The sequence below is a fragment of the Musca autumnalis genome, unplaced genomic scaffold (genome assembly GCF_047663935.1).
Source record: "Musca autumnalis isolate F117 unplaced genomic scaffold, ASM4766393v1 scaffold_2, whole genome shotgun sequence".
NCBI lineage: Eukaryota > Metazoa > Arthropoda > Insecta > Diptera > Muscidae > Musca > Musca autumnalis.
Genome location: NW_027411755.1, coordinates 77,482,161 through 77,496,997, shown reverse-complemented (window position 1 = coordinate 77,496,997; position 14,837 = coordinate 77,482,161). Strand labels below are relative to the sequence as shown.

General features: G+C 36.2%; 1 protein-coding gene across 2 annotated transcripts in view; it reads right to left on the bottom strand.

The window, feature by feature from the left end:
• Positions 1-14,837, bottom strand: part of Duox (dual oxidase) — an 84,575-nt gene that overhangs the window by 56,155 nt on the left and 13,583 nt on the right. The gene's annotated exons all lie outside the window — the stretch shown is intronic.

Here is a 14,837-nt window from a genome sequence, read left to right as displayed (position 1 = left end):
AATCCCACGATGATTTTTTTTATAGTGAATATTAAAAACCTTGCGTCGTTATATTTATCTTATGTTCTTCTTTCCATGAACATTATTTTGTGGGCGTTTCACAACATGTCATAATCCGTTCCATTAATTTTTCGAGCAAGTGAAAGGTTATGGTAGATTTTTAATCCATCATGAAATCTACATAAGAATTTGTATAGAGTCAAACAATATTCAATTCAATAAATTACTCAAATTTCGCTTAAAACATAAAACCACTTTAAATTGAATACAAGAAATTCCATTGCCATTGTTTTTATCCAATTCATCTTTTATAGAGTGAATGTCTATTATTCGGCGTTTTCATAACTTTCATATTTTGCAAATGTAAAAAAAACATATTCAAAATAATAATAAAAAATGATCTACATATGTATGTACGTAATCTGTTTATGCTTTCAATTGAATTAAAACACGCACAAAACACTGAAGTACAAGAAATACCAGAGTAATGAGACAATAGATGAATATGAATAAAAAAGAAACAAATAATTACAGTTAACCGACAAGGCAATCTTTTAAGACATCCACTAAAAATAAAAGACAATAGAATCATCTAAAATGAAAGAAATGTCTGGAAAATGTAAATCGAATAATATGAATGACGGACAATTACATACATGTATGTATGTACATACGTAACTTTTACTTAAATTGCAGACTAATGCCGGTGGCCAAAGCTACCTTATTTCAAAATTCTTGCCAGAAAACAGTAATATAAATGTTATGGCTTTATAATAAAACATAGGTTTAGTTTTAGGATTTTGTGTAAAACTAGCAAAGGTGAAAAATTTCTTTTCCTCAGAAAGTAGTTAAAAAACTTCTATTTTGCTTTTCAAAATAGTCAGGCTTAATCCCATAGTCGTTGTCTTAATATTTTATTAAAACAACAACCATCGAGAATTTCTTTGGCAGTACCTAAACTCGAGCAACTTCACTTGCAAACAAAACCAAATCGTTCCCACTGCTATGTGTTCGTTGGCTATAAAAAGTTTCTTGTTGAAAAACAAGAAACAAGGGAACTGATGAAGTTCTGTGTAGAGTTGTGTCGTTCATGAACGAACCGGCTCAAAGGAACGATTCCGTGAAAAGAACGAACGGATTCGTATCCAGCTCATTCTTTTATATCGTTCATTAGATTACAAAATTAACAGCATTGGTTTTGCAGTCAAACTCTAAACCATAGCCGACCAAGAAGAGCGAGCGCTTAAATTGTTTATGTGTGGGTAAAATTACACTGACAAAACAGAAAAGGTGATGATTTTCATATTGAGTATGAAATGAAAAACACAGGAAAAAAGTTGTCACGGCGTGTTAGCGTTCTGAGCCAAACATAGTGGTGGGAGTGTGGGTTCGAATGGTCGGCTTTCCTTTTTCATTTGCATTATAGATCATAAAAAAGCTCGATTAATAAACTAAAAAAAAATTAATACTAAAAATGATCTTCGCCTAAGATGGATATACATTTTTTATTGTTGCATTGCAGACGAGGCATTCTTCGTCATTAAAAATATTAATACAAAACAAAAAATCATTTTCAAATTCTTCCCTCCACATATTTGCTGTACAACTGCAAAATCTTTTTAGTGTACCAAAAAAAAAAAAAAAAAACAAATAAAGCGGCATCAACCTGCTTGCATGACATTCAGTACAAGACTGAAGTAAAAAAATCAAAACATTTGCTCTCTTACTTTGCGTTCGGGTCGCGTGTGTGTGATTTGCCGAAAAACTTCGTAACCATATCAATACCAACGAACGGGTTTGCTCTAAACAAACAATAACAAACAATGATTCAGAGAGCTACTCTCGCTCAGTAACTCACCTCATTCAGTAGCACATATCGGCAGTGTGGCCATTTTAGCATTTTTGCAGCTAAATTTAGCATTATTTTTTTGTATTTAGCCGCGAAATTTCCATTTAGCATTTAGCATATTTTTTAGCATTTTTCAATTATTAATTTAGCATTATTCGATCCATAAAACCTCAAATATGCCAATACTTTTTATACCCTACACCACTATGTGGTAAGGGGTATTATGTGTTAGTGCATTTGTATGTAACATACAAAAGGAAGCGAGATAGACCCATAGTTCCTTCTAGGGATATACATAGAATCTCTTTCTGAGTCGATTTATGCATGTCCGTCCGTCCGTCCGTCCGTCCGTTCGCAACATACAGGTCGCATTTGTTGACCGATTTCGCTGAAAATTGGGGAATACCATTTTTTTAGCCGTCGGAAGATCAAGTTCGAAGATGGGCTATATCGGTCCAAGTTTTGGTATAGCCCCCATATATATTTTCGGCCGATTTCACGTATTTTCTGCAACATTCACGCTATATATGTCCGATTTCGATGAAATTTAGAATGTGTGACTGAATTTGGTCTAAAAATAAATGTGCCAAATTATATCGAAATCGGTTCAGATTTGGATATAGCTCCCATATATATGTTCGCCCGATTACACGTATGCGATGTACCAATCACGCTATATACGTCCGATTTTAATGAAATTTAGAATGTTTGACTGAATTTGGTATAGAAATAAGTGTGCCAAATTATATAGAAATCGGTTCAGATTTGGATATAGCTCCCATATATATTTTCGGCCGATTTCACGTATTTTCTGTACCAAACACGCTATATATTTCCGATTTCGATGAAATTTGGAATGTGTGACTGAATTCAGTCTAGAAATAAATGTGCCAAATTATATCGAAATCGGTTCAGATTTGGATATAGCACCCATATATATTTTCGGCCGATTTCGCGTATTTGCTGCTCCAAACACGCTATATAAGTCGGATTTCAATGATATTTGGAATGTGTGACTGAATTCGGTCTAGAAATAAATGTGCCAAATTATATAAAAATCGGTTTAGATCTGGATATAGCTCCGATTTATATTTTACATATTCACAGTGGTGTAGGGTATCATATAGTCGGCCCCGCCCGACTTTGATCCTTTCTTTACTGGTTTTATAAAAAAATCTGACAATTTTTAATTGACAACACATTTAAACATACATAGAAGCATGAAGTGATTAAAAATAAAATATGGGATCACAGATCAATATGTTTGAACAGCTCAAAAGAACGAAAAACAACGCATCTACGAAGAATTAAGTCTCTATGCCATCTAAGGCCTGAGCTATCGATGCCTAAATTATTACGCATATACCTAGATAAACGAAAAAAAATAGTTACAACAAGTAAGAAAAGCGCTAAGTTGGCCGGGCCGAACTTGTTATACCCTCCACCACGAAGTATATTGAAGAGAATAGGAACAATTTGTTTTATTTCGTTTATGAAAGTACTAAACTCTTCCTTTTATTCCAGGAGTAGTACATATATCTCAACTGATAATACTCCCTTCAAAACAGTTAATATGGGGCAACATTTTTTTCTTTCCAAAACATGGACCAATATTTATAATTTTCCGAATTCGTTCTATGGGGGCTATATGAAGGCGTAGACCTATACCGACAAATTTTATATGGAATGTTTTATACCCCAAATGAAGACTAACCACCACATCCTTCAAAATAACGAAAATCGGGAGGCATCGTCCTATGGGGGCTATATGAAGGCGTGGACCTATACCTACAAATTTCCGGGGGAAAGTTTTATACGCCTAACGAAGACCAAATATCAAATTTTAGGCATTTCGCTGCGATAATGCGGCTAAAACCTTCAAAATACCAAAAATCTGGAGATATCGGCCTATGGGGTCTATATCAATACCTTGACCTATATAAACATTTTATGGTAGAAATATTTCTTAGCCTGTGGAAACACAAAATACAAATTTACAACCGATTCTGTGGTCAAATGGGACTAATACATTCAAAATATCTTAAAGTGACGCGTACTATATATGGAGCGTTATATGGGGGCTCTACCAAAAGGTGGACCTATATAAACAAACTTTGGTAGAAATGTTTTTTAGCCTCTGGACACAAAATACCAAATTACAACCAATTCGGTGGTCAAATGGGACAAATATCCTAAAATTTCCTTAAAACGACAACGCGTCACGCGTCACTTTGTATGGGGGCTATACGAAAACGTGGACCTACATAGCCCGCTTTCAATACCAAAAGTCCTACAAACATATAATAGATTTAACCAAAATTTCATCCACCTACTTCAATCCGTTCGGAAGCTAGAGTGATTTCCACAGACGGACAGACGGACGGACATGGCTATATCGATGTAGAATTGCACGCTGATCAAAGAATATATATACTTTGTGGGGTCTACAATGATTATTTCGAGTAGTTACAAACGGAGTGACAAACTTAATATACCCCCCATCCTATGGTGGGGGGTATAAAAACAGGGGGTTAAAGGAATGAAAGTGTGCAAAGCAAATTGAAATAAAACAATGAAAAACATTAAGTTTGGATGGGCCGAACTTTTTGTAGCCGCCGCCATGAAATATTCTGAACTAATACGGAATAATTAGTTTTTTTCTTTTCGTTCCAAAAGTACCAACGTTTTTTAGGTGGAAATGTTTTTGACCAAGCAAAACCTCAAATACCTAAAAATTCAGTTAGCTAAAAACTTATAACTACATGAAATCGGGCGGTACCGTTCTATGAGGCATGCACACTACTTGGGTCTATATACACAATTTTTGATTGAAAGTTTTTAACTACTGGAAACTATAAGTACCTAATGACATCCAATTTTACCCGAAAATGTGGATAAAAACTAAAAGAAAAACGGAATTAGTTTGTGCCATTGTATGGCGCAATAGCCAAATCCATCCAAATACCTTAAATCAGCCGGTATCGTTTTTTACCTATTCCAAAACGATGACCTATGTCCGAAACTGTTGGCAGCGACGTTTGTTGATCACTACGAAACCTAAATGCTAAATTACACTAAATTTAAACCGAAAATGAACATATGGAGGATACGCCTAAATATGTCAACAACTTTTAATACAGAAGTTTGTTGAAGGTTAAATTATAGATACATGTGTGTATGTATGTATTTCCGTCTAAAAATGTGGCTGAAACATAAAAATACCCGAAAAACTTTATATGGGGACTATTCCAAAACGTGGACCCTATGTTCATAATTTTTGGAATTAAGCTTTTGGAATCTTATATGCCAAATCATAGCTAATTCGGTCTGAACATATATCCAAAAATAACAATCGGTCGGTATCGTTATGTGGAGGCTATACCAAAACATGGACCGATATAGTCCACCTTTGAACAAAAGACGCATCTTTCCAAAATGTCAGTGTCCCCTCTCAATTTTTGTGGATGCTAGAGTGATTTCCACAGACGGACGGACATGCATAGCTCGACTAAGAATTTTATCCTGATCAAGAATATATATACTTTATAGGGTTGCGAGTGATTATTTCAATGCGTTGCAAACGGAAAAACAAACATAATATACCCTCCATACTATGCATGGTACAACATGATACTATGGTAGAGGGTATATTTTCTTAAAAAAATATCGTTTTTAAATTTAGCATTATTTTTTGGCATTTTAATATTTATTTTAGCATTTTTTAGCATAATTTTAAAGTGGATTTAGCTGTAAATCTTTTTTAGATCTGGTCACACTGCATATCGGTCATATCTTTCTTTTGCATCATTCGTTCATCTGGTTCTTTCATATCAAAACCACCACCACTACGTTCAGAAACAAAACCACCCCCATTAAGGGCTGTTTACACCATCTATCAATGTCATATGAGCTGTCATTTCTTTCACCCATTCGACATCCTCTATGTTTCTCAAAATTGACGTCATCCATACAACTTTCAATTTGTGCGTTCATACCTATAAGTCTTATTTTCGTATGACATAACCTATAAATATAAAAAAGCTGTTTTTGTCATTGTTTACATTTATTGTTGAGTTACAAATTTGCGCAAATTTTTAATTTTGGTTGAAGGAAAATGAATATCTAGCATGTTTGTTTTTGGGGTTATAGAGGCATTCATGTTTTGCCACAAAGCAATAATTTCCAACACTGCTCCTTTCGACCCATCGATCTGAAAATAACATTATAAACACCCTTTATTTACTTTTCTAAAGACTTAAATATACATAACTTTCCATTTTCTTTTTTAAAAGATTTTGTTTTCCATTTTTTTTTTTTTTTTTTTTTGAGAATGCCAGAAAACAGCTTATAAATTTATGTTTACATACGAGAATGCCGTATCAAATAGAGCGCTCCCTAAATGAAAAATTTACATATGAGTTGCCAAATCATTTTGATAGATGAAAATTTTCATAGTGGTCACACTATTGGTCTGTTCCTTTACTTAAAAAAATGGTAAAAGTGGCAAAAAATGGTAAAAGTGGTGAACTGGTCTCATATAAATTGTATGCTTGTTAAAGTAAAGGAACGCTTTGCAGGTTAAAAATGGTATGAAATGGTAACCTCAGGCAGGTAAAGGAACAAAGCTTATGTGTACAATATTCGCAGGTAGAAAATTTGACATCTCATACGACATTGATAGATGGTGTAAACAACCCTTTAGCACACAAACAAGCAAGTAACACAACAGTTGTGTCATTCGTGAACGAACATTTTCGAAAGAACGATTCGGTGAAAAGAGCGACGGAGTCATATGCAACAGAGAACGAACGACTTCAAAAGAAAATAATACAGTCAAATGTATTGTTGAACGAAAAAGAGCCAACGAACGAAGTAAACGACCCGGATCTTTTTGGTGAACGGAATGAAAAAGATCGATCCGCTCAATGAACGAAATTGCCCAACACTAGTTCTGTGGCGAGATCAGAAACTATAGTCTTCCCTGCCTTACCCCTTGGTAAACATAGCCAATTTTCCCACTAATAAATTAAAATTGTTTTAATAAAATATTAAAACAAAGACCAAGCCTGACTATTTTGAAAAGCAAAATAGAAGCCGTCATCCCAAAGAAAAAACGCCAACCCTCCTAATTGTGAGACCGGGCACCGCACGGTGGTCGAAAGCACTGATCTAGCGGCGCGAAATTAATAACTTGCAAACGTATTGAGATACGTCACTGAAATTTGGCACAAACTCAGCTTGTACCTGTGGGTAATAATGGACCAAATATGAACAATATCGGCTGATGTTTTGGTATAGCCCCCATATAACGGTACCTTAAGATTTTCGGTATTTTGAGGATTTAAGCCACAATTTCGTAGCAAATTACCTGTAATTTGGTACTTAGGGTTCCTAGTGGTCAAAAAATAATTTCACAAAAAATTATGGACATAGGTGCACGTTTTGATATAGCCCCCATGTAACCGTACCTCCCAATTTAAGGTATTTTGAATATCATGACCACATTATTAAACCAACTTGGCTGTAATTTTGCATTCCGTGTTCTCACTGCGTATAAAATCTTCTTACAAAACATTTTCAACACAGATTTATGTTTCGATGTAGCCCCTTTTATGGTACCCCCCGATTCGTTTAATTTTTACTTGTTATCCCATATTTAATAACATATTTAGCTATAATATGGAATTATAGTGTCTCAGGGGGTAGAAATCCTCCTTGCAAACATTTCTCAAGATAGGTCCATATTTTGATTTAGCTCCCATACAAATGCACAGCTAAATTTTTATGAATTTCATGCAAACTCCCTTTTTTTTAAAGTGCAGTCATCAAAAGATTTGCAAATATTTGCAGCCCAAATGTGGTTATTCCGTATTCAGAGAGTCCAATTTCTTTCCCCAAAAAATAATCGAACCTAAGTTCGGCTAAGTTTACAAGATGCACACAAAAAATTGAATTTTTTGAAAATTTATTGCTATATAACTAAGTACCTCCAGACCCCAAACTAATTTTTATAATTTTAATCTCACCCTCTGCTATTAATTGAATATAAATCTTGTCCAGTTTCATTACGAATGCATTTAACATTTAAACAAATATGTGAAGTTATTTTTTGCAACAATTTTTTAAAATCTGATGCAACAAAAACTCTTGCATTTGATAGTGAATAACTGAGTGAATATTTACAACAACAAAAATTAAAAAACAAAATCTTTGTCTGCGAAGTGTCTGTAATCGATACAATGGAAAATATTTCGCAATTTTATAGTTCGATTTTTTGACTTTTGCGCCGCTAGATCAGTGGTTTCGACCAGTGTGCACCGTCGTGAAAGTGTTGGTTTATTGTTGTATTAAGCAAAACCAACAAATTAGTTATGCGTTTTTCGTTGAGACTCAACGGCCGCATAGCAGTGGGAAAGAATTGGTTTTGTTTGCAAGTAAAGTTGCTCGAGTTTAGGTAGTGCCAAAGAAATTCTCGATCAGAGTGTTTCTTTGGACACGTATCTATTTGAGGGAGCAATTGACACTTGGGTATAAAAAGTTTCTTGTGAAAACAAGGAACTGATTAAGATCTGTGGCGAGATCTGAAACTATAGTCTTCCCTGCCTTACCCTTTGGTAAACATCGCTAATTTTTCCCACTAATAAATTAAAGTTGTTTAATAAAATATTAAAACAACGACTATGGGATTAAGCCTGACTATTAGTAGTTCAAAAACTACAGGAACCAAAGTATGACAGAATGATGAAAAACCATAGAAAGAATCTCAAAATAAACGTATTATCCAAATCAGAGTCAGCAAACATATTGTTACCAAAGCTAATTTAGTTAATTTATAGCATGTTAACATTATAGCTTTTTGCCGGGTTAACCTCCTTTATGATGATTTATTTGATGTATACGCCATGGGATTGACATTTGAAACCCAGTGGGTTTATTAAATCCGGTTATATGTAAACGTACTATCAGATGAATTTCCTTTAACTTAAAAATATGAATTGAAACCTAAATTTTTATAAAGCAAGTACTTCATTTAAAACAATTTTACAACAACAACTAATGCATAGAATTCCAGTCACTATTTACCATGTTTATTTTGTTATCGTTTTTGTTTGGGCTCTCTTATAATTGTTTTGTCAAAAAAAACTTTCTACATTGTGACGTCATTCATTGTAATCCCATCTACCAGGATTGTCAGATTTTATTCTACCTAAATCGCTAAATCAAATGTCAGAAATCACCAAACCCAATATTCTTCAGGCTATGATAAATATTTTACTACATTTAGCTTTTTATATCATATTAAGTTCGTTTTTCTCTTTGTAACGCAAACCCGTCTTGCACACGCTGAAGGTCGTGGAGTCGATTCGCCGTCCAGTCAACATCAAAATATTCAACGGTGGCAAAATACCCCTCAGCAATGTTGGCGACATTTCATGAGTATTTCAGCCATGTAAAACTTCTCTACAAGTGGTGTCTTAAGACACGCCGTCCGGACTCGGCGATAACCAGTTGGTCTCATATAATTGAGCTAATATGAATTGGGATGCACTCATTGATATGAGAGAAGTCGTCTTTGTCCCGTATGGGATGTTTGTGGAACAATTATATTATATATGTATATATAAAGTATATCAGGGTGAAATTCTGAGGCGATCTATGCATATCCGTTCTTCTGTGAAAACACTTTATCATCCAGACAAATTAAGTACGGACACTAAAATTTTGCAGAGATGACTTTTTTGTTTGCACGAAGGTCAACTTCGCTACATTTTCTGACCGACGCGTCGGAGGTCGAAAGCACTGATCTAGCGGGGCGAAATTAATAACTTGCAAACGAATTGAGATACGTCACTGAAATTTTGCACAAACTCAGCTTGTACCTGTGGGTAATAATGTGACAAATATGAACAATATCGGCTAATGTTTTGGTATAGCCCCATATAACGGTACCTTCCGATTTTCGGTATTTTGAGGATTTATGCCACAATTTCGTAGCAAATTAGCTGAAATTTGGTACTTAGGGTTCCTAGTGGTCACAAAATATTTCCACCAAAACTTATTACTTACTTACTTAGCTGGCCCATTACAGAACATTTGTTCCAAAGGCCCAACTAAGACAAGATCTCCATTCCTCTCTATTTGTTGCTTCGCACTCTGGAATACCACGCCTTTTCATATCATCATCCACTTGTTTGCGCCATTGAATTCTTGAATTACCAGGTCTAAAACCGCCTTGGTATGACCCGATTATTTTATTGCCCATAGGTTTTAGATGTTCGACAGCACTTTGTATGCGTAATTGACACAAACAGGCTGGTCTCCCATCTTGTGTACGGGACATAGTAAGCTGATGTTCCAATCGTTGGGTATGCTTTCTTCCTGCCAAATTTCGCTAATTAACTAATGCATACTCCTTATGAGTATTTCGTCACCGGTCTTGAACACCTCATACTGCTTTGTTGTTTTCCAGCCGATTAATTGCTGTCATGTTTTCCAGCCGATTAATTGCTGTCATGACCCCGATTTGGTAAGGTGGTAGACATTCAACGTTTGCTATTGGTTCTCGGGAATCTTCATCGCCGCTCATATTCGATACTAGGTGCTTCATGAAATCATCCTTCCACATCCTCATTACGCTATTTGTATCAGTTACCAGATTCTTTGCAGGAGAATGTGCCTTCACTATATCCTTCAGTCCTGTGTTTTATACTGTGGTAAAATTTTCGGACTTCATTCTGACTCCTGAACATCTCGAGTTTCTCACGCTCATGCTTTTCTTACTCTTTTGATATTTTTCTTGGGAGCTTCGTGTTGCTACTGAATGCAGGGTTGCTCTGTATGCCGCGTTCTTATCTTCTGTAGCCTTACTCCATACACTCCATATCGTTCCATAGATTTTTAGGTGGTGGTTTTTGTATAGATTGTGCGGCAGTTTGAAGATACGACTATTCTTTGTCACATTATCGGGGCAAGAAGTTCCGTCTTCCTGCATGTTGGTCAGTTGAGCGGAGTAGGCTTGTGCTATCTGTTGTGTTTCTAGCACCTCGACATCCAGCTTCCGTCCTGTGTTTGTATCGCACATTTGCCCCGACATTACCTGCGATGCTGCTAGGAAATAGTCCGAATCTACTTTCGCTCCTGGAATCAATGGGACCTCTAACACACTGGAAGAGCGTCTTCCGTCTATCACAATATGATTAATTTGGTTTCTCGTTTTCCAATCTGGGATTATCTACCTGTTCTTGTGTATGTCGAGGTGTTGGAACCTGGTGCTGCTCACTACCATGTTTTTTACCGCTGCAAAATCGATCAGCCCATTCGGATGTTACGTCATGTATGCTGAACTTTCTGATCGTTGGACCAAAGATATTTTACCTCCCAATTTTAGCATTATGACCAGGGCAGCGGTCTGTTTATCTTTCTTTTCGGTCGGGGCATTAGCACAGATGAGACTGATGTTAAAAAACTTTGCTTTATAGACTCTTACCAACCGAAAAACCCTCGAAGATGAGATTTTTTGGCCTTCGACTTACAATAGCTGTAACAGTTATAATACAGTGCGTAATCTTTTGTAATATTTATGCCTGTCCGATTCTGTCGCACTTCCTGTAAGGCGATAAAATCAGCTTTGTGCCAAGATAACTCCTGGGCGTTGCCATGTTAAAACCAATCGGGACCGTTGCTTGGCATCTTCTACCCCTACTACCGATTATTGCGTTGACCACATGCTTATACTTGCTTAGGGGTAGTTTACACTATATGTAAATGTCATATGACATGACATTTTCCATCATTATATAGTCGCTAATATGTGCTATATTGGGGATTTTCCTTACGCCATTTACTTTGCGCGTCCACACCAGCAAAAATGTAATAAAATTACGTCTCCACATTGCCTGCGTGGGTAGATATGGAATGTTTTTATTTCGTGTCATATGACATTTATAGATAGTGTAAACTACCTCTTAGACTTGTGTACTGTATTATGTCCGTTTTGGTAATGATCATTTTTCAAACACTTTTTGAACATTTAGCTTCCACAAAATCATATTTAGTGCAGTGAAATGAAGGAACGAATCATCTAAAACAAACAAAAATGATAAAACATAAACAGTCCCGCTATTAATTCACACATTTTACCCCTATAACTGCACATTTAATTTTGTTTGTTGTTTCTTTGGACGAAAAAACAAAAGAAATATTTAATATGTAAGTATGAATGTATGTATGTGAGACAAAAAGATGAACATGCCGACAAACAAAAGATTAAAAAGAAATCCAACAAAAACGTTTAAAACTATTACACAACTGGTAATTACAATGGTGATGGTTTTTGTTTTCAAATGTGTGCCATTCTGCAATCTGGGTCTCAAAGCCCAAGATAAAAATCTTCGCAAACCACCATCAGGAATGGAAAAATGAAAAGTATAAAAAATTATGTTTTTACATTTTTAACTTTTTTAACATTGAACATTAACAGCAATGTTATTTTTATTTCTATTGCAAAATTACTATCAAATATGTTAATTGGTATTCAATATCCGTTCGAAATTTAAGCTACCATAAACAAAAGAAGTATTTGATTTTGTGCATGTTTTTTTTTTTGGCTACAAACAAATTTACGGAAACCAATAATGTGTGTGGTTTTGTTCAAAATCATATTCTTTATATTACGGTGGAACCACTGACAAATTTTTATGAATTAATTATCATATCATATTAGACTGTATCAGTCGGTCTTCGACGAAGCATAGCTGAGTGCTACAGACGTGTCCATTGATTGTGGATATTGGAACACCCAGTAGATATGTATATTGAATAGCTGTGAATTCAATAAAGAGCACCGGGTCTTTTTGGGGGGAGAGTGTCGGAGTAAATATCCGAGTGCCTATTACTCCTGGATCTAGTCTTTTGCGCCCCTATTAGGTCCAATACCACGTTCATGTATGTGACAGTTTAAACTCATCACAAAAGTAAAAAGTGTTAAGTTCGGCTGGGCTGAACTTTTTATACTCTCCACCGCAAGTTGTTTTGAAGCAAAATGGAATAATTATTTTCCTTTAGTTCACGCAATAAATTTCTTGGGGAAAGTTTATTGCTCCAAACGAAGACTTAATACCAATTTTGAGCTGTTTCGGTAATATAATGTCGCTAGAACCTTAAACATACCAAAAATCGGGAGGTACTGATCTATGAAACGTGGATCATCTATTTTGCCCAAAGAAAGCAAAATACCAAATTTCAGCCATTTCGGTAAGACAATGTGGCTAAAGCGTTCAAAGTCGGGAGGTACCGTTATATGGGTGCTATATCAAAACGTGGACCAAAATTGACTACTTTCTGGGGGAAAGTTTTGTAACCTTAAAGAATACTAAATACCAAAATACTTCAAATGGGAGGTACCGTTCTATTAACACCTAGAACAGTACTAAAAAGGTTCTGGCAGAAAATTGTTTAGCCCCAAAGAAGACTAAACACCAAATTTCAGCCGTTTTAATAAGATAATGTGGCTAAAACTTTCAAAAGACCGAAAATCGGGAGGTACCTTTCTAAGGGGGGTATTTCAAAACGTGTACCGGTATAGCCCATTTTCAATGCCAAACACCCTAGGAGTAATAGAAACTTCCGTACTAAATTATAAACCTCTATCTTAAATATTGCGAGCTGTATCTTGATTTCAACAGACAGAGTCCGACAAATAGTAATGGCTCTCCGACGAATATTTCGATGTGTTACAAGCGTAATGACAAAGTTCCATATTATGGTGAAAGGTATATAAATACTATCAAATAACCAAAGAACAGAGGAAGAAACCTTTCCTAATATAGACACTCTGCGAACTTAGACTGAGTCTTTATAGAGAAGTGGAAGTTGACGTACAGGCCGATGTTCTCTTAATAGGAAGTGCAATGGAACGAAAATGGCACACTGTATTATGGCTGCCCTGAAACAAGGCATGAGTTTGGTTTTGAATTTGTAGACAGGTGGATTAAAGACTACCGACAGTTAGGGTAAAAATTAAATTATTTAGCATAAGCCCCTACCGAACACAAGGACTAGCTGAACAAAGATATATTTCTCACCGACCGACTTCATCACCTGTTATCGCCCACTTTTATCAACAACGAGAAAGCTAAATGGCCAAATTTCAGAGAGTTGACCAATACTTCTGATGTTCGGGTAGCTGAAAGGACATCTCTAGACATCATAACTGTTGCAGCCGCTCGCTCGAATACCCAAAGTGAAACTAAATATCAAAGCAGAGGCGACGGGTTTACCAAATGAGCGTGATGAGCTTCGTCGTGCCAACCCCAGTGATCCGAGAGTCAGGGAGCTGACACTGGATGTTAACAGGTTGGTCGGTAAGCATAAGCGGAAGAGTTGCAAGATTGGAGCCAGAAAAAATGAATTGTGGGCAACTGTTAAGTTACTCTCGAATCCTAGAAAGAAGGAAGATAGAATCATAGTCACGTTTGGCGACGTTACGCTGACAGATCCAAAGAGGTGCACAAGTTATGTTTTAATTTTTATTCGAGCACCACGGGAGTGACATGGCGATCTCTTGCTGCGGAGTATGAACCACCACAATTTACAATGGATGGTATTGCGAATCTCATGGGGAACGCTAAATCATCCAATGCGTTCGGGCCTAATGGAATCTCCAGGGTAATGCTGAACCAGCTGAATGAGCCGGGAGTCGGATATCTTAATTGTCATCCTGTCGCTAGTCACCCACACCATTCCCGAAGTCTGGAAAATGGACATGGTTGTCCCGCTACTTAAGTCAGACAAGGATGCGCAAGGTATTTTTTATTTTTAGTCGAGCACCACGGGAGTATGAACCACCACAATTTATAATGGATGGTATTGCGAATGTCTTCGGGAACGCTAAATCATCCAATGCGTTTGGCCCTAATGGAATCTCCAGGGTAATGCTGAACCAGCTGGATGAGCCGGGATTCTGATATCTTAGTTGTCATCCTGTCGC